At 34.6% G+C, this 16,913-nt stretch overlaps 2 long non-coding RNA genes and 4 other non-coding genes across 6 annotated transcripts in view; 4 read left to right on the top strand and 2 right to left on the bottom strand.

Moving 5' to 3' along the window:
- Positions 1–694: 694 nt before the first annotated feature.
- LOC146739301 (uncharacterized) lies at positions 695–7,340 on the bottom strand. The gene is made up of 3 exons (XR_014930146.1): positions 7,280–7,340; positions 1,707–1,771; positions 695–1,536 (listed from the first exon to the last, which is right to left on the bottom strand). It is a non-coding gene; the product is annotated as an uncharacterized LOC146739301 (long non-coding RNA).
- Positions 7,341–11,643: 4,303 nt separating this feature from the next.
- On the top strand, positions 11,644–11,712 carry Mir193a (microRNA mir-193a). The gene has a single exon (NR_037549.1). It is a non-coding gene; the product is annotated as a microRNA mir-193a (primary transcript).
- A 258-nt stretch (positions 11,713–11,970) lies between these two features.
- On the bottom strand, positions 11,971–12,071 carry Mir4817 (microRNA mir-4817). The gene has a single exon (NR_038767.1). It is a non-coding gene; the product is annotated as a microRNA mir-4817 (primary transcript).
- On the top strand, positions 11,981–12,058 carry Mir193b (microRNA mir-193b). Its single transcript, NR_037559.1, has one exon. It is a non-coding gene; the product is annotated as a microRNA mir-193b (primary transcript).
- Positions 12,072–12,964: 893 nt separating the features above from the next.
- Mir365 (microRNA mir-365) lies at positions 12,965–13,051 on the top strand. Its single transcript, NR_037557.1, has one exon. It is a non-coding gene; the product is annotated as a microRNA mir-365 (primary transcript).
- A 475-nt stretch (positions 13,052–13,526) lies between these two features.
- LOC144349582 (uncharacterized) overlaps positions 13,527–16,913 on the top strand; it is a 44,997-nt gene continuing 41,610 nt past the window's right edge. Inside the window, exon 1 of the long non-coding RNA XR_013420023.2 lies at positions 13,527–13,600. This is a non-coding gene — a long non-coding RNA (uncharacterized LOC144349582). The remainder of the gene's footprint in view (positions 13,601–16,913) is intronic.

Below are 16,913 nucleotides of genomic sequence, written 5' to 3'. Positions count from 1 at the left end.
GGTTAACATTGCCTTTAACTGTACCACGAAATTGTGCACGGGGGTTGAAGGCGAGATCTGTTCACCACCCGAACTTACTAGTGGGTCCGGGCATGTTCCCCTTTTTTGAGATTTTGAAATCTAGACCCTCTGAAATGCTATTTTATTTCCAAATATTGCTGACACAAAGGGTTTCAACTTGATTTTGGACCCCCCCAGCATTTTACCGAGGGGGCCACTAAATAACCCCCCTCCCGTGCCGCCGCCACTGCTGTCCATGTCTGCTTATCAGTTAAACTGAAGACACGATAGACCAGACACCGTATAACTTGTACAACCACATACCGGCCTATAGCGGGACTGTTATGTACGAAAGTGTGTACACAATCTTTAAAGAAAACAGCATGTCGGATAGAAAGCAAAATTACCAATTTGAGTTCATACTAGGCCGGAAAAAAACAACAACAGATTTTGCTGCTCGTCCCAGAAAACATTGATTTTTTTTATTACGTTCAACATTTATTAGATAATGTTTTCAATTACATGAATTAAAGGTTGTTTTAATTCTCAAAACATCGTCTGAAATAGAAAAAAAAAATCACCAATCTATTTACTGTACATGACACACTTCGCCACTACGCAACATTGCTACATGGTTTCAAACAGACACAGGATTAACAGAAGCAAACAATTTTGGAGCAACAATTACACGTGGTTATATGTTGGTACAATAGCTTGACTTTATTCGTCTTTATTGTTTGAGGACTATTGGCATCATTATGATTATTAAAATGAACTACAATCAGGAATTTTGAAATATTGGAACAAGATCTCATACATGTATAATCTCATTTTTGAATTCACTTGGCTTGGCTAATTAACATGTGAGAAGGCAATGATTACATTAAATACAACAACAAATTTAAAACAGATGTGATATATACTGAAAATTAAAAAAAAATCTTTCAATAAATTCTATAATATAAACTCTAAAAATATCTTTGCAAGGCAACTTTGCAGTGAGGGGTACATGTATATTCAACGCATTTCATTTGATAAACGTCTCATAAATCCCAGTAACTTTGTGAAGAGTGTCTCATTGTAAATTACCATTATATTGCTGAGTACGGCAATTTTTATTTATACTAATAACTGGTGTACGATGTCATGAAGAAGAAATAAAAAAAATAATCATGCACAGGTTTAAGTTTTGCAAAATTGGTTCATAAATGATAAACTTACAGAATATAAACGAGTTTCTGAAGAACTATAGATTTGTTAGTCCTGCATGTGCACATATTTAAACTGCCATACCACTTTCCTTCAGCATTATGACTGTCACAATAAATATTAGCTTTCAGATGTACCTAAAAACACTAGTATCCCACGCAAAGAAAAGCGAAAGTGCAAATATACTGCATATAGACATGGTTATCTCATTTAAACAACTACATTATTCATTGACTGTAGATCTTCTGGCCTACACAGTATGACAATACAGACTTCATGATATTGAACTCAGCATCTCCTCCTGCTTAATAGTTGACAATTCGGGTTCTGGTTGATGTTAAATATGAAAAAATCAGACGTAGTTATTGTTGTGTAACTATTTAACTATGACATGCTTATAATGACGTGTTTATAGTAATATAGTAAATATAATCTTCCCATATATATGTATATATCTTATAATTCACTTTATGTGTAGTGTCAGTAAGGATTCTAACCTTGTCATAGGATCATGCATCATATATTTCCATGGTAATTCAATCCTTTTTGTAATAACCATGTTCTGCAATGTAAAAAAAAGTGTCATATTAAACACCAGCTATTCATTTACTACTTAAAATATCTCTTTACATTTCATACATCAGTATCACAACGTATTAGCCCTACCGTACTTTCATCAACAAGTAAATTATGTGCTAATTAAAATATCTTTGTAGTGCAATGTCAAAATGAATCTTCCCTTTTCAAACAATAGATAATTATGTGAGTAAAACATTTTTTTCATTCACCTTTCGTTTATGTAGTGCTCATTAAACAACTTTTCATTTATCTATACTCATTCTGCATTCTAGAAATTAGTCCCCTTTTCTCAAAAATCAAATATTTTTGTACACAATTTTGTAGTCACAAGGCATTTTTCCCTACCATATATTATCATATTTATCATTTATGTGCTAGTTTTACATTTTGTTTTACATGTTTCTTTCCCTATTGAACAGCATACATAATAATATTTTAAACACCATTTATTATTGTGCTGTGATGTATGTATTTGCTTACCATATCATTCTGTAATAGTGCAAAAAACAGCTATTTTAATGGTATGTATTTACTTACCATATCATCCTGTACTAGTCCAAAAACAGCTATTTTAGTGGTATTCACTTACTTACCATATCATCCTGTACTAGTCCAAACAACAGCTATTTTAATGATGTGTATTCACTTACCATTTAATTCTGTAGAATAACAATGATCTTATCAAACTATATATATGCTGTTGCTAAATAAAACAATGTATTTCTGATTAAAATATCTTTACTATATCATTCTATAAAGGTAAAATGCATCTTTTCAGACACAAAATATTTGTCATGCCAATTGAAACATATTTGTATTGAACATATACTACAGTGATAAAATGAATCTTGTCTTATCAGACACCATATATATTTGTGTTGATTGATGGAACATTTGTGCATTTGCCATGTCTCTCTGCAATGCAAAAATGATCTTTCCCTCTCAAACACCAGATATACTTATACCTTATCATTTTGACAATTGAAACAACATATTTTTCAATGGTGTATCAATTATCTTAAAAACTTATATTTTTGTGCTAGGTGAAAATATCAATATCAAACCCAGCTAATTTTGTGCTAATTAAAACAACTTCTCATTTGATATCAATTTATTGTCTACAATTGTATCTACCCTTTCAAAACCAAAATATGTTTCTGCTGAGTAAAACAACTTTTCATTTATTTTATCATGCTGTAGTGATTGAATGATCATCCTCTGTCAAACACAATATATTTTGGTGATATTTAAAATAACGTTTTATTTACAATTTCTGTAGGGCCAAAATCTACACCCACTTACTTCCATAAAACTATCACAGACCATAAATTTCTTTTATACAACTTTACAACAGAAACCTTATCTTTTCTGTTAATTGGGTCATTTGCCATACATAGCAAACTGTAGTGTAACAATATTCATATCAAACACAGTTATTGTGTCAAATAGTACTTATAACTAGTACTCATTTAAAATATCAGTCCACAGTGTAAAATGACTTTTCCATATCAATTCCTAGATATATTTGTAAGTACAATTTTTCATCTACCTTATCATATTGTACTGTTGTGTAAAATTAATCTTCCCATATCAATCCCGAGATATAATTGTAAGTAAAACTTTTTATCTACCTTATCATACTGTAGTGTTGTGTAAAATTAATCTTCCTATATCAATCCCAGATATATTTGTAAGTAAAACAACTTTTCATCTACCTTATCATACTGTAGTGTTGTGTAAAATTAATCTTCCCATATAAATTCCCAGATATATTTGTAAGTAAAACTTTTCATCTACCTTATCATACTGTAGTGTTGTGTAAAATTAATCTTCCCATATCAATCCCCATATATATTTGTAAGTAAAACTTTTCATCTACCTTATCATACTGTAGTGTTGTGTAAAATTAATCTTCCCATATCAATCCCAGATATATTTGTAAGTAAAACTTTTCATCTACCTTATCATACTGTAGTGTTGTGTAAAATTAATCTTCCCATATCAATCCCAGATATATTTGTAAGTAAAACTTTTCATCTACCTTATCATACTGTAGTGTTGTGTAAAATTAATATTCCCATATCAATCCCAGATATATTTGTAAGTAAAACTTTTCATCTACCTTATCATACTGTAGTGTTGTGTAAAATTAATCTTCTCATATCAATCCCAGATATATTTGTAAGTAAAACTTTTCATCTACCTTATCATACTGTAGTGTTGTGTAAAATTAATCTTCCCATATCAATCCCAGATGTATTTGTAAGTAAAACTTTTCATCTACCTTATCATACTGTAGTGTTGTGTAAAATTAATCTTCCCATATCAATCCCCAGATATATTTGTAAGTAAAACTTTTTATCTACCTTATCATACTGTAGTGTTGTGTAAAATTAATCTTCCCATATCAATCCCAGATATATTTGTAAGTAAAACTTTTCATCTACCTTATCATACTGTAGTGTTGTGTAAAATTAATCTTCCCATATAAATTCCCAGATATATTTGTAAGTAAAACTTTTCATCTACCTTATCATACTGTAGTGTTGTGTAAAATTAATCTTCCCATATAAATTCCCAGATATATTTGTAAGTAAAACTTTTCATCTACCTTATCATACTGTAGTGTTGTGTAAAATTAATCTTCTCATATCAATCCCCAGATATATTTGTAAGTAAAACAACTTTTTATCTACCTTATCATACTGTAGTGTTGTGTAAAATTAATATTCCTATATCAATCCCAGATATATTTGTAAGTAAAACTTTTCATCTACCTTATCATACTGTAGTGTTGTGTAAAATTAATCTTCCCATATAAATTCCCAGATATATTTGTAAGTAAAACTTTTCATCTACCTTATCATACTGTAGTGTTGTGTAAAATTAATCTTCTCATATCAATCCCCAGATATATTTGTAAGTAAAACAACTTTTTATCTACCTTATCATACTGTAGTGTTGTGTAAAATTAATATTCCTATATCAATCCCAGATATATTTGTAAGTAAAACTTTTTATCTACCTTATCATACTGTAGTGTTGTGTAAAATTAATATTCCTATATCAATCCCAGATATATTTGTAAGTAAAACTTTTTATCTACCTTATCATACTGTAGTGTTGTGTAAAATTAATCTTCTCATATCAATCCCTAGATATATTTGTAAGTAAAACAACTTTTCATCTACCTTATCATACTGTAGTGTTGTGTAAAATTAATCTTCTCATATCAATCCCCAGATATATTTGTAAGTAAAACAACTTTTCACTTTTTCATTTACCATACTAGTATGGAAATGGGGTTTTCCGTAAAACATGGAAATAGATTTCCTTTAGACAACTTTTCATTCCCCCTCTCAATCACAATATCCGTCTTTGTGGTAATGTAAATCAATTTTCATACTGTAGTATCAAATTAATCTTCCTCTCTCAAACTCCAGATATATCCACAATCACTAAACTGTCACATATCATAGATTTTTTTATACAACTTTTCATTTACCATATCATTTTGCAGTGTAGACAAGACCATTGTCTGTCAAACACCAAATATTTTTGATTTAATTGATGAAACATTCGTGCATTCACCATATCAATGTAGTTGATCTGTCACATAATATACTTTAGTAAAAATAACATTTTCTTGAAATGAAGATGTGAAAATGAATCCTCCCCTATCATACCCTAGATGTTTGTACTAAATAAATTTATTTTTCTTCATTCACTATATTATCCCCAACAGGTAATTTTGTTAAAATGAAAACAACTTTTCATTTGTTATCATTCTGTTATTATTATCTTCCCCTGCAAAAAACAGACATGTTTTTTAAAGTGAAACAACTTTTCATTCATTATATCATGTTGTAGTGTGACAAAGAGATTCCTGTATTAAACATCTGATATCTACAAATCCATAGGGCTAAAACTACACCCACTTACTTCCACCAAACTATCATACACCGTATATTTATTTTTATACACTACCTTGTCCAAAAACATGTAAACACTAGGAAATAGTTGGCAACCCAGCAATTTTGCTTTTAACCTGTACATTGGTACCTGGCTGAATATGACTTATAATCAGTTACTGTTACAAAGGTCCTAGAGAGCTGTTTCTTTATGGGCAACAGCAAATCCTGTATGAAAACACTCTGTACTATGATTTGATGCTGTAATGAAAGTATAGTGTCTCAAATGTTAATTATAGTTGATTGTTTGTAGTTAACGATTTGTGACAAACAATTACAACAACCTGCTTTAAATTTTCTCAGTTGAGTTTTAATCACAACTGAAAGGTTTAGGGAATGAAAACACGTCTGCAGTGAGTACAAATCTGTGTCAACTTTCCGAATGTTGATAGAATCATGGTTTATTGTGCCTGATTTTGAGCTCATAAAAACATTATAATGATAGTGATAATAAAACTAGAGGAACCAAACTTGTCAATATTTTTGAGTACTAAGTATTTCTGTACTGTACTTATCACTGTAGTGTGAAACATAATAACAACACTTAAGCTTTATTCAGTCTTCATTGGTAATTAAATACTACTTTTGGTTAGATCCAACATTCTTTTGAAATTAACCTCAGAAACTATGAACACATTTTTTGCTAGTAAATTGCTAGTGTCCCAATAGACCACAACCATGCAGCTCCCTACACCCCCCTCAATCCCAAATTTAATTTCTCTTATCCTACTTTTGAATATATTTTTTTACTCTAACATAAGATGAACTGCCATTAGTGATTATGGTCTAATTTGAGTTTGTTTAAGGGATTAAACCGCTATAAAACGACAAGTTGGTCACATGAACATATTTTGTGATTGCACCATCAAATGTGACGTGAGCGCATTACAAAACTTTATTTTAACGTTCTCTGTTCTATATATAGTATCGAGTGTAACAATTAACAAACTATCGAACCATTACGAATGTGAACGCCATTTTGTTTGCCCAACCATTTTGCTATACTGTATTTGTTGTCCTAAACTCAAGTATATTAAATGAGTTCCGCGCATAGATATAAACGTGTGATCGTGTTTGCTGATTTACTATGAGCTCTACACCGACTCCGAAAACACGTTAGGCGGTTCAGATTTTATAGCTCGGCCTAGTTTCACAGAGTGACACGCCATCTTAAATGATAAAATGTCGTTCAACTCAAGTACATATACGTTACTATATAAGCAAGTATAAGTTATTTCCTCGAAAATGTTAGGTGTTTGTTGGAAATCGGCGATAAAAATCGGAGTATTGTCTCGTTTTCATTTCAGGTGTAAACAGTTGAAATTTTATCGGAGGTTCGAATGGAGATCGTTCGATTGTAGGTTAGTAAACGTTTTGCCAATTTTACAACTTTATTCACCGGTAAAAATATGCTTGGGCAGCACAAAAAATTCCTGTCCAGTACTTTTATATACTTCAACGGTTCTCTTACTTCAGTTGGTAGTAGAGTACTCAACACATTTAGCCTACCTTGTACATACCTGGTATATTCGACATGGCCTTTGTCAGTAAGCAATCGTCCAGCCAGTTGGCTGACAAATGTCCACAGCGTCTTAGTATATACTGGATGTACTTGAAACTAGTTCATAGATTCTTCTCATTACACGTCTTAAAGCTTATACTAGATGAAATTTAGACTTCAGTGAAGTTTATCAGTGAAATTCGACCTAAAAATGCTGATCATCATCCCACCACAGAGGCGGCGGCACGGAATTTTGCGTGGGGGGAGGGGTCTGCTCACCAGCCTTAGGCGCGACCTTACCAGGGGCTCCGGGGCATGCTCCCCCTTAAACATTTTTAAATCTAGTCTCTCTGAAACGCTATTTCCTGCATTTTGAGGGGCTTGATTTTCGAGGGGGCGACTACCCCCCCATCCTGTGGGGGTGTACCAATGCGTAGTGTTATCGCCGTATAGTTTCACATATTGTTTTCCATTTTAGTTTTAGTGTATTGTAAGTATGTTTGCATTTCATTTTTGTAATATATCAAAATCGTGATTCTCCTTTTCCAGTATATCGAAAACCATGCTCGAGGTGACTTATTTTCAAACCCATATTTCGCAATCATCGTGGCATTTTATAATGTGTGAAAGGTCATAAAATGGCGATGTTTATAGCGTTCTAACATATATTGGGTCCTTTGTATGCGCAGTTTTGGTGTACGATTAGTACAATCGGTACTGTTACAGTGTATCGGTCAAACAATATATTGCCTGTAATGTGGAAATAACGACTGACTAAAACGTTAATTCCCCAGGTTGTGTTTAAGGTAGTGATTGTGGCAAACTAATAATTAAGTAATTATTAGTTTACAATCAAGATATTTTTAATAAATTACTAAATATATAACTATAGCAGTGCGTATATTTAAAAGAAACCGGTAGCGAGGAAATACGAATGACATTATTTACCCGTGGAATATTTTTTCATGGAACAAACCAAACACTACAGAAGTTTGTTTTTACAATTGGGGGCTTTGCCGGGTGCTTTGTAATATTTTTAACATATTTGCAGGGCAGTGAGTTACGAAGCGACGTGGTTTATTAGTATAACAGTTCAGCAACAACAAATCCAATACACACTTCGTAAGCTCGATGTAAAAAAGCAATAATGTAAATATGTTGCTAATGTAGGACTTCAAACAATTACTTCAAAAGCGTTCCTATAATGTTACCAATTCCAAAATTATATAAATTCCTATAGTGACATTGGTAGTAAGTGTTTTAATATAAAAAAAAACGTCCCAATTACAAATGTGGTATTTTTATTTCTCACTCTGTTCGAAAATTCTGTATCCGCCACTCAGTTGACTGTTCGTCGACAACAATTATATTCTAATTCGTTATCAGTCTGCATTGTCATTCCGTGGAATATACAATAGGTGTGTCATGAGTTCAGAAGCTGCTGTCAAGATTGTTGTGAAGATGTATGAAGGTGTCGTAGATAGCGCTGTATCTGATTCGTGACGTCAGCTGCATTTTTGCAATGGAATGTATGAGATTAAAACAAACACTCATTTATCATTCTGTATATATGTATATATATATGATTGTGTTCTAACGGATTTCTTCATTTCGTGGAATTTGTTATTTGTTAATATTAATTGTTTTTTGTGACTTTGGGAACTGTGAGACTGTTTAACGACGGACATACAGTATCTACAATATAAGTATGTTTTTAGTTTTGTGAAACAAATTAATTAAGTGTATTTCGCGTTCTTAATTTTGCTGTCCAAACATACAAAAGTGTGTATTCAATATTCATCAACATTATCTGCGTTTTTGATGAACGTCGACAGAATTCGCATTGGTTGTAACAACATATAATAATTTTCACTTTATTTCACGGATGTTTGACCCATTGTGTGCGAAAAGTAGTTTCTCGTCCATAGGGGGGGGGGTAAACTACAGCATAAAATAAAACACAAACGTAATCTGGTAATATTGTTACATGTAATAGTAGCTATTAAACCCATTACGTTGAGATGTTTTCCACACGGTGTTCGCCTACAAAGAAAACGCATAATTTGGAAATGCCTGGAATGTCAGGTAGTTAGGTTTTCTACAACCGCGACCGTTATTGAGACAATTTTACGTAATAGTCTATAACGGCGCATTGTATTGCGTTCCTAGAATCACGCGATTGTGTATTTCAAGGTTATAGGAATATGAGCATTCCACCCACCACCAGAGAGACAATGATTTTGAAGTCGGCGAGATGGGCAATTTTTGTTCTTACTATTTGGAATTAATCAATGGTGTGGGTGTTTAGCTTACTGTATCTAAAATGATAACACCCTGTGTTACCTATAGTTGTGCAGAAGGTGGCGATATAAGTTTTGAGTGTCGTGTCAGATTGTTGTTAAAATTAGAAACACTTCCGAGAAACCGGCATTGTTCATCAAATCGAAAACAAAACCATTGTGGGGTGAGTGCATATTTTGATATGGAGCCCATACTTATAAATTATTTAATAATCTAAATCAAATACAATTATGCGGCGACTAGGAACGCATCACTGCTCACAATGTGTCTGTGTTGGAAGAAATTGGTATGTATTCGTTTTACAATTCATCGGTACTACTTTTGATCGATATTTTAAGAATACATATATGATCGAGCTGTCAGTCCAATGTTGACGTACATGGGATGAACCTAGTAGGGAAGTCAGCGCCCCCATCCCAACCTGTACCAGTAACGCATTCCTATATCTTATCAAGTCGTATGTGTTTGTATGATTTTTAGATGAGATGGTTGAAGGTGTACCAGGTCCCAGCATAGCTGCTCCTGACTTCACAGTTGTTGGCCGCCATGGCCTAGCTGAAAACCGTTACAGGTAATTATTTGTTCCAAGATTATATTTGTCCCGCGGAGTCTTACTCTGTGGCAATCAGGGCACACTATATAAGTGTAGTTGGTACCAGTAAAACATAAGGTAAATAATAAGGTTGGTGAAACAACATTGGTCATTCACAGTAGTTATTGGTTGGAAATATTCAGGTCTATATTGACTTTAGCCTGTTGCCATGTGAACAATGGTAATGTAGCCATAGAGGCAGGGGAAATGAACCATGATATCGGCGAATTAAAAAATGTCTCATCTTAACAATGGACGGGTTTCAAGAGTGTCCATATCGAGTTCAGTCCGGGTTATGTCGTCATAACTCGTTCCCACTTTTAATACTTAGACTTAGCAGTATAAATTAAACGGCGGCAGTCGTCGTGCCGCGTCCTGTTCGATGTGGGACTCATAGCCACATATACAACGCGTGTAAAATACATTGTTTATTTACATGAAATTCGAACACGCGCTGCGCGACGACCACCGCGCTTTAAGTAAATGCTGCCAAGGCTGCCAATAACGTAAATCGCCTCCTAATGTTAGCACTGAAAATGTGTTTATAGTATGTGGTAGAGTGGCCAAGTAGAATGAATGACGTTTACGACCGTTAGACGTAATTGACTCTTGACATAGTTATGTTACTTTTGAATTATTATCGTAATTTTTTTTTTTTTCATAACGTTGTATTTATTTGAACACCCCTAAATGAAAAGAAAAAGAAAATCACACAATGCACCAATCAATGCACTTGATTTGTTGAAGGAAAGACAACATAGTTCAATAGGATATGTCTGGTTGAATAGACTTAACGAAGCAAGTATTGTTTGTTCGCGATACATGTAATTGATCAGGTTGCCGACATATCGAAGTACCCGGCGATCGAAGTCCAGGTGATGCGAGATTGTCGTCAAACACCGGTGGCAGGCGCAGCACTGTCTGTCAGCACCCAAATACCGCCGGCGCCCGGTCTACGATTGGAACTTCTTTCGTATTGCTCCACCAGTAGTAATTACACCTTCGTCACACCCGTGTTTATCGTAGTAATATAATTGTTATCGTACCTCGCAACAACCAACTAAACTCTTCGCACTGCGCGCGCTGTCCGATGATTTCAGGAATGCGACCTTGATGAAGTCATACGATCGATGTTTTACCGTTAAATATTAGCTAGTTATCAACTTTCTTTTTCCTGTTTTCAGAATTTTACCGTATTTCTGAGAATTCCTCATCTGGAAACAATGGGCTTTACCCACAATTCGCCAGTATGCGATGTGATCATCCACCGAAAAACAGGTTGACTACAAATCCTGGAAACACGACATGCTACGATTATCGCTGTCGCGTCGAAGTGGTGTCTCATCGACTGGGCGAAACCAATATGAATTTAATAACCGTCTCCTCGTCGATAGGACAGGATTTTGCCTACCTTTCTTGTCACACGTGTTTGTAACTGAGCAGAGACTCCCCACGTATGATTGTTTATACGCCGTGTATTCGTTGCCAGCATTGTTACGGGATTTGATTGATCAGTTCAAGTGTTTTGTCTGAACTGGCCTTTTAAGTCCCGCAATGTTGCTGGTGTTATTCAGAAACAGAAAATGGAAGAAAAAAAGTGTAAATACACGTATAACTAATTTGTTATTTTCAAAAAGGTCGAACCAAGAACAATACCATTATTGTCATCAGGTAAGTATTGAATTTTAACCAAAATTCTGTAAGGCATTTTTCAAATGTATTTTTTCGTATACAACTGTCTTCCAATCGAATGCGCTATCATTGGTCGTTTCTTGAACAGTGACGCCCATGTAAAGCTCCCGGATGGAAAATGTAGAAAAGCTGTTCATATGTTTTGGGGGTTTCTCTGGCCACAGTATGAAACGTACAATCCTCATACTGGCCAGCGAAATCCCAAAAACAGAAGAACATTATCATCGATTAAGTTCAGCTGGTTTGTCACTGTGAAATCTGAAACAAGAAAGCGTGAACAAGTGTATGATCTCAATATTAAGAAAGCAATCAATATACTGTCGTCAATAAAATGGTGAAATGCTATATGTCAAGAATTCAGTAATTTGGTACATTTTATCTATATTGGTTTCTATGGTAACAACATTTAATATCAATATCACAGATTTCATTATTTTGTGCAGTTGGTCAGATTTTATGTTGCAGACTGTCCATCCATCTGGCTAGGTTTTCCACCAAAAAATGTTTTATCTGGGTTTTATATATCGGCCTATATAAGGTTGTCTTGTCTGTGAACGAATATATTCTAGCTCGAACGCCATATTTAGTGATGGCGCCAAGCGGGTGCAGTATGTTACACGTCCTCTGTGAGGGCGTACTCTCACTCAATACTAGTATTATAGTCATCGTTGTCATGGCAGCTAGTTGGCGATAGACTGATGCAGGAGTCACGTGGAGGGAAGCTGTCCCGGAGTCGGCTTTTATTGCCTGAAGTTGGCAATGTGTACACATTGATCCCTTCCGTTTGCGATTGCGATTTCTCAACTATTTACGCCCAGTTCGATGGAGCTCTGAAATTGAGTTGCAAGGGATTAGAACGTTCCAAAACATTTCCAGATTAGAAGTGCAAAATGTTCACAAGTGGCTATTTTGAATGACAACTGCTCAGTGGCGGGGTGACCAGTTTGTGTAATTCACACGGAATAGGATTGCAGTTTAATGGAGATGTTCGTTGTCTTCAAACGCACACATTCAAACTCTTTTTTTTTAATTTACCGTCTGGAATAATACAGATTGTCACCAGTAACACTCGGAATCATGAAGTGTATCTGACATGGTGATCATGGAGTGATTCAAAGATATGCGTTTGTGGACTTGGGGTCTCAGAGAGAGCATTCTGTGTATTTTACATAATGCCCTTTGAAATCCTAAATGTACAAGGGCTCAAACAAATGTGAAATTAAAAAAACAAACATCTTGCAACAGTTCGAACTGGAGGTCAAGTCCGAAGGTATTTATTTTCAATTTCCCCATTAATTATACAATATTCTTTCGTTTTTATGAAGATAGAATTTCAAATCTGATCCGCCAAAATCGATTGTCGATAGAGTGAATAATTGTCTTGATTAAAACATGGAACTATAAATATTATTTTTACCTCCATGAATAAAACGTGTTAATTTTTACCGATTCCACGACATGCATTTGTTTCAGAGTATTCGTTTTCTTTTTTGTATACAACTTCCGTGGTCCTGTAATTTTATGCGCCTTACAAGCCTATCCAGTATTCAACCAATCGCTTTTGCACACGAAACGCAACAAACAAAGTACCGTTTCTCAGAAACTCTTAACAGATTTCAGAGTAAATATGTGACGTAGTTTTGCATAGATGCGCTCATTCCATAAATAACATTATTTTACTAAACTCTGAAAGGGGAACGGCTTATCAAACAAATTTATTTCGAGAGGGGAGATTTTTTTTCTTCAATTTATGAGGTTGGTAATATTTTGTTTTTATATTTCTGTATTTAACGGATATTGAATATCGTCGATTATTGAACATATCGTAATTTTGTAATACAAAATTGTAATACATGTAATTGGCTTTCCGAAATTCCATGATAAAATAGTCGTGGCGTATAGTGGTAACTAAAGTATCTTTAAAATCGCACAGTAAATGTGCTTACTGGCTTAGAATTACAATGAGAAGAGAAAGACATATTTATAGTGCATGTGACATGAATTCCGTGGTACGATCCCGGAGATTGGCGAGCACTGCTTTAATGTTACACAGGGAGAAGAGGGGGCTAGTATGGGATAGTACATACGTATTAATATTTGCCGCCAACACTTCCGTTTTTTTTTCTATGCGGAACATCACTACTTTTAGACAATACGTTCGTTTCGGCCAGCTGTCCACTTTTAATATTTAGTACATGTTATATATTGTATTTAACAAACATGATTTTTGCCTTAAAATTTGTTGAAGTTTAACTCAGAATTAACGTCACAAACTTGGAAGTTATCATTCAAACGAAATATTAGTCAATGTGTTTGAATACTGGAGAAACGCACATATTCATCCTGTGTCAGAAATAAAAAAAAACACAAAAAGGATGAAAATGTCATGATGAATCAGTTGTAGGTTTACATTTTCGGAATAGTTACTAGTAATTTTCCCATATGCGAGTCGGTCATTTGTAACGGCGATGCATCATTCGTTCCAACGCCACATATAATGCGACAACCTGTCTTTGAGTGAAAATCAGATGAACTGTTTATGTTACCACGATTGCGTTCAAATAATATATACTCATATTCCTTTTATTTTTGAAACTAAAAAAATTCTTGACCAAACTGACTTGACGCATTCGGGTGCGTACTATTTATCCAAGTTAGGTGCGCCATTTTGCCTTCCGTGTTGTGTTTGTATCCATTAACGAAAAAAAAATGTCGCAATGACATCATTTTCAAAGTAATGATTTTGAGAGTATAATCACATAGATTCTAGCGCCGTATATTAATGTCATGAAATACGAATGTAGGTAATAAATCGGGGACTCCCCCTTGACACCCCGACATAAGTACCCGACGAGGCTGAATACTATATCCGTCTTGCCATTCAATAGTTACATAGCCGTCGCCGACAACACAACATATCGTCTACAGCCTGGTACATTTATACTGTGCCGTGTTCGCTATGCTTTCATCCACGAAATTCGTCCATACCTGCGTCTGGGTCTTCACCATGCGTCAGAATGAACAATTACATAACTTGTTGCAATGTACGTCATCGTATTTATAAGAATGACAGAATGCCGGAATTCTTTAAGAGGACGGATTTACCGAAATCAGAGACAATGTGGTTTTTTTTCGTATATCATACGTACGTATGTATCATCGCTTTCAAGTGAACTTTAACCCCCGTTAATGAACGGACATCGCTTTTCTCCCGATTGTTTGTTGGTAATTTCAGGCGTTCACAATTCAGTTACGTTCCCACCTGTGCCTGAAATCTGAATATATTGCGGGCAAGCAAGTATTGATGCATTTTCGAGAAAGAAAAAGTATGTCCTGAATTGTATCTTACCTCAACTACGATGCTATGGTATTCATATGATTCAAGATGGCGTCTATTGTTTAACTTTTCCAGGATTTCCCGCTCTGAGTGTTTTTTTTTTACATTTCTTGCCTACCTAGTCATATTTTTTGGTCCACAAAAATGCAACTCAAAACATAACATTTCAAAACAAAACGCCCCCAATCAAATCATCGCAGAATGAATTTCAGGTTTTTGAAGTAACTAAAAAAATACCCCGGCCTAATGACATCATCGGTTATGACCAAACTATGACATCCGGTCGAGAAACAACGATTCCTAACCTATCACGTGACTGATAATTGGAGTTACTGTCGCTTTTTCTGTCAAGTATTAGTCTGTTTTACGAAACATTCCATGGCGAAAGACGAACTATGTCTATACAACCAAACAAATCTTTCGTTTTGTCGAATCATGGCGGTTATCACATTGACGATCTCACGGCCAGTATAAAGTGTCGGAGTCTCCCTGGCGAATGGTATGAGATAGTTACTAGTAACTAGAAAACTATCGTCAAAACGTCGTATTTCAGGCCACAAGATTGACATATTAATGAAGCAACCACGTTCCATGCATATATGAAAGGTACCTTTGTGAATCCTCGATGTGCCACCGTGACTCTGCGACAATCTAATCGAATAGCGATATTCAAACGAAGGCTAGCCATATGCCGTTTCACTTGTTGTTAGTACACAAAATGGCGGAGAACGATTTTGTCTAATATAGTGCAACGTTAAAAGGCCCAAGAACCCTATTTATACACTTCGATTACATTCGACACATTGCTTTATATCAGTTTATTAAGGTCATTTTCGGTGCCTGTGAGATGTAGCAATGAAAGTGCATGATATATACAACTTTTAGATTAATACCACTCCGCCATTATTGCCAAGTTCGTCAGCTAACTGTACTGTACTGTACAGCTTTACTGTAAACGTATTAATTATTCTCTGGGTTTGAATTATGCCACTTTCGCTGATAAGTAAAATCCACTAAACGAAATCCACGCCATGTAAAATTACACTAGAACTCATTCTGTCACTGGAAAATTCGTCAATATATTCTCAGTGATTATGATCTATTTTTGAAATTAAATATTATGGAAAATTAAAGCCTTTTTAGTATTTATGTTGTACACGCAAAAGTTGATTTTATCACGCGTATATTTCCCTTTAAGGCCGGTTTCACATTTATTGAACAAAACTGCGTCTGATTAGTCTGATGACAAAATAGATGTTTACACGGCCAGAATTACCTCATCAGATTAATCATGATGAAATTGAACATGTCATGTCCGATATTTAAAAAGTTTGATCGGACATCAGATTTTTGCGGTTCACACAATGCGATTTATCTGAGCCGGCCTTAAGAATGCGCGCATCTAACTGGTTTTAATTAATTTTAGTTTTAGTTTCGTGACATTCAAGATTATTCTACCTCTAATTCCCCTTAAACTTTGTTTGAATTGTTAAAAACCGATGTAAGATTTTAATGACAAGTTAGCTGGGTTAAACAATTATGTACTCCTAAACATTGAGGTTTTTTATCACATTTTGTTCGAATAATTTGACTGGTTTCGATAAAAAAAAAGGGTTTCGTGCGAGTAAATCTATGATTTATTGAAAATTAACATTGGTGACTTAAGTTGTAATTCGTTTCTTGTAAAATCGTCGTTAGTCCAATTACCCGAAAACTGTCAACGTTCCCAAT

This window comes from Saccoglossus kowalevskii, chromosome 8 (genome assembly GCF_978046115.1).
Source record: "Saccoglossus kowalevskii chromosome 8, keSacKowa6.1, whole genome shotgun sequence".
Lineage (NCBI taxonomy): Eukaryota > Metazoa > Hemichordata > Enteropneusta > Harrimaniidae > Saccoglossus > Saccoglossus kowalevskii.
This window is presented reverse-complemented; position numbering and strand designations above follow the sequence as displayed.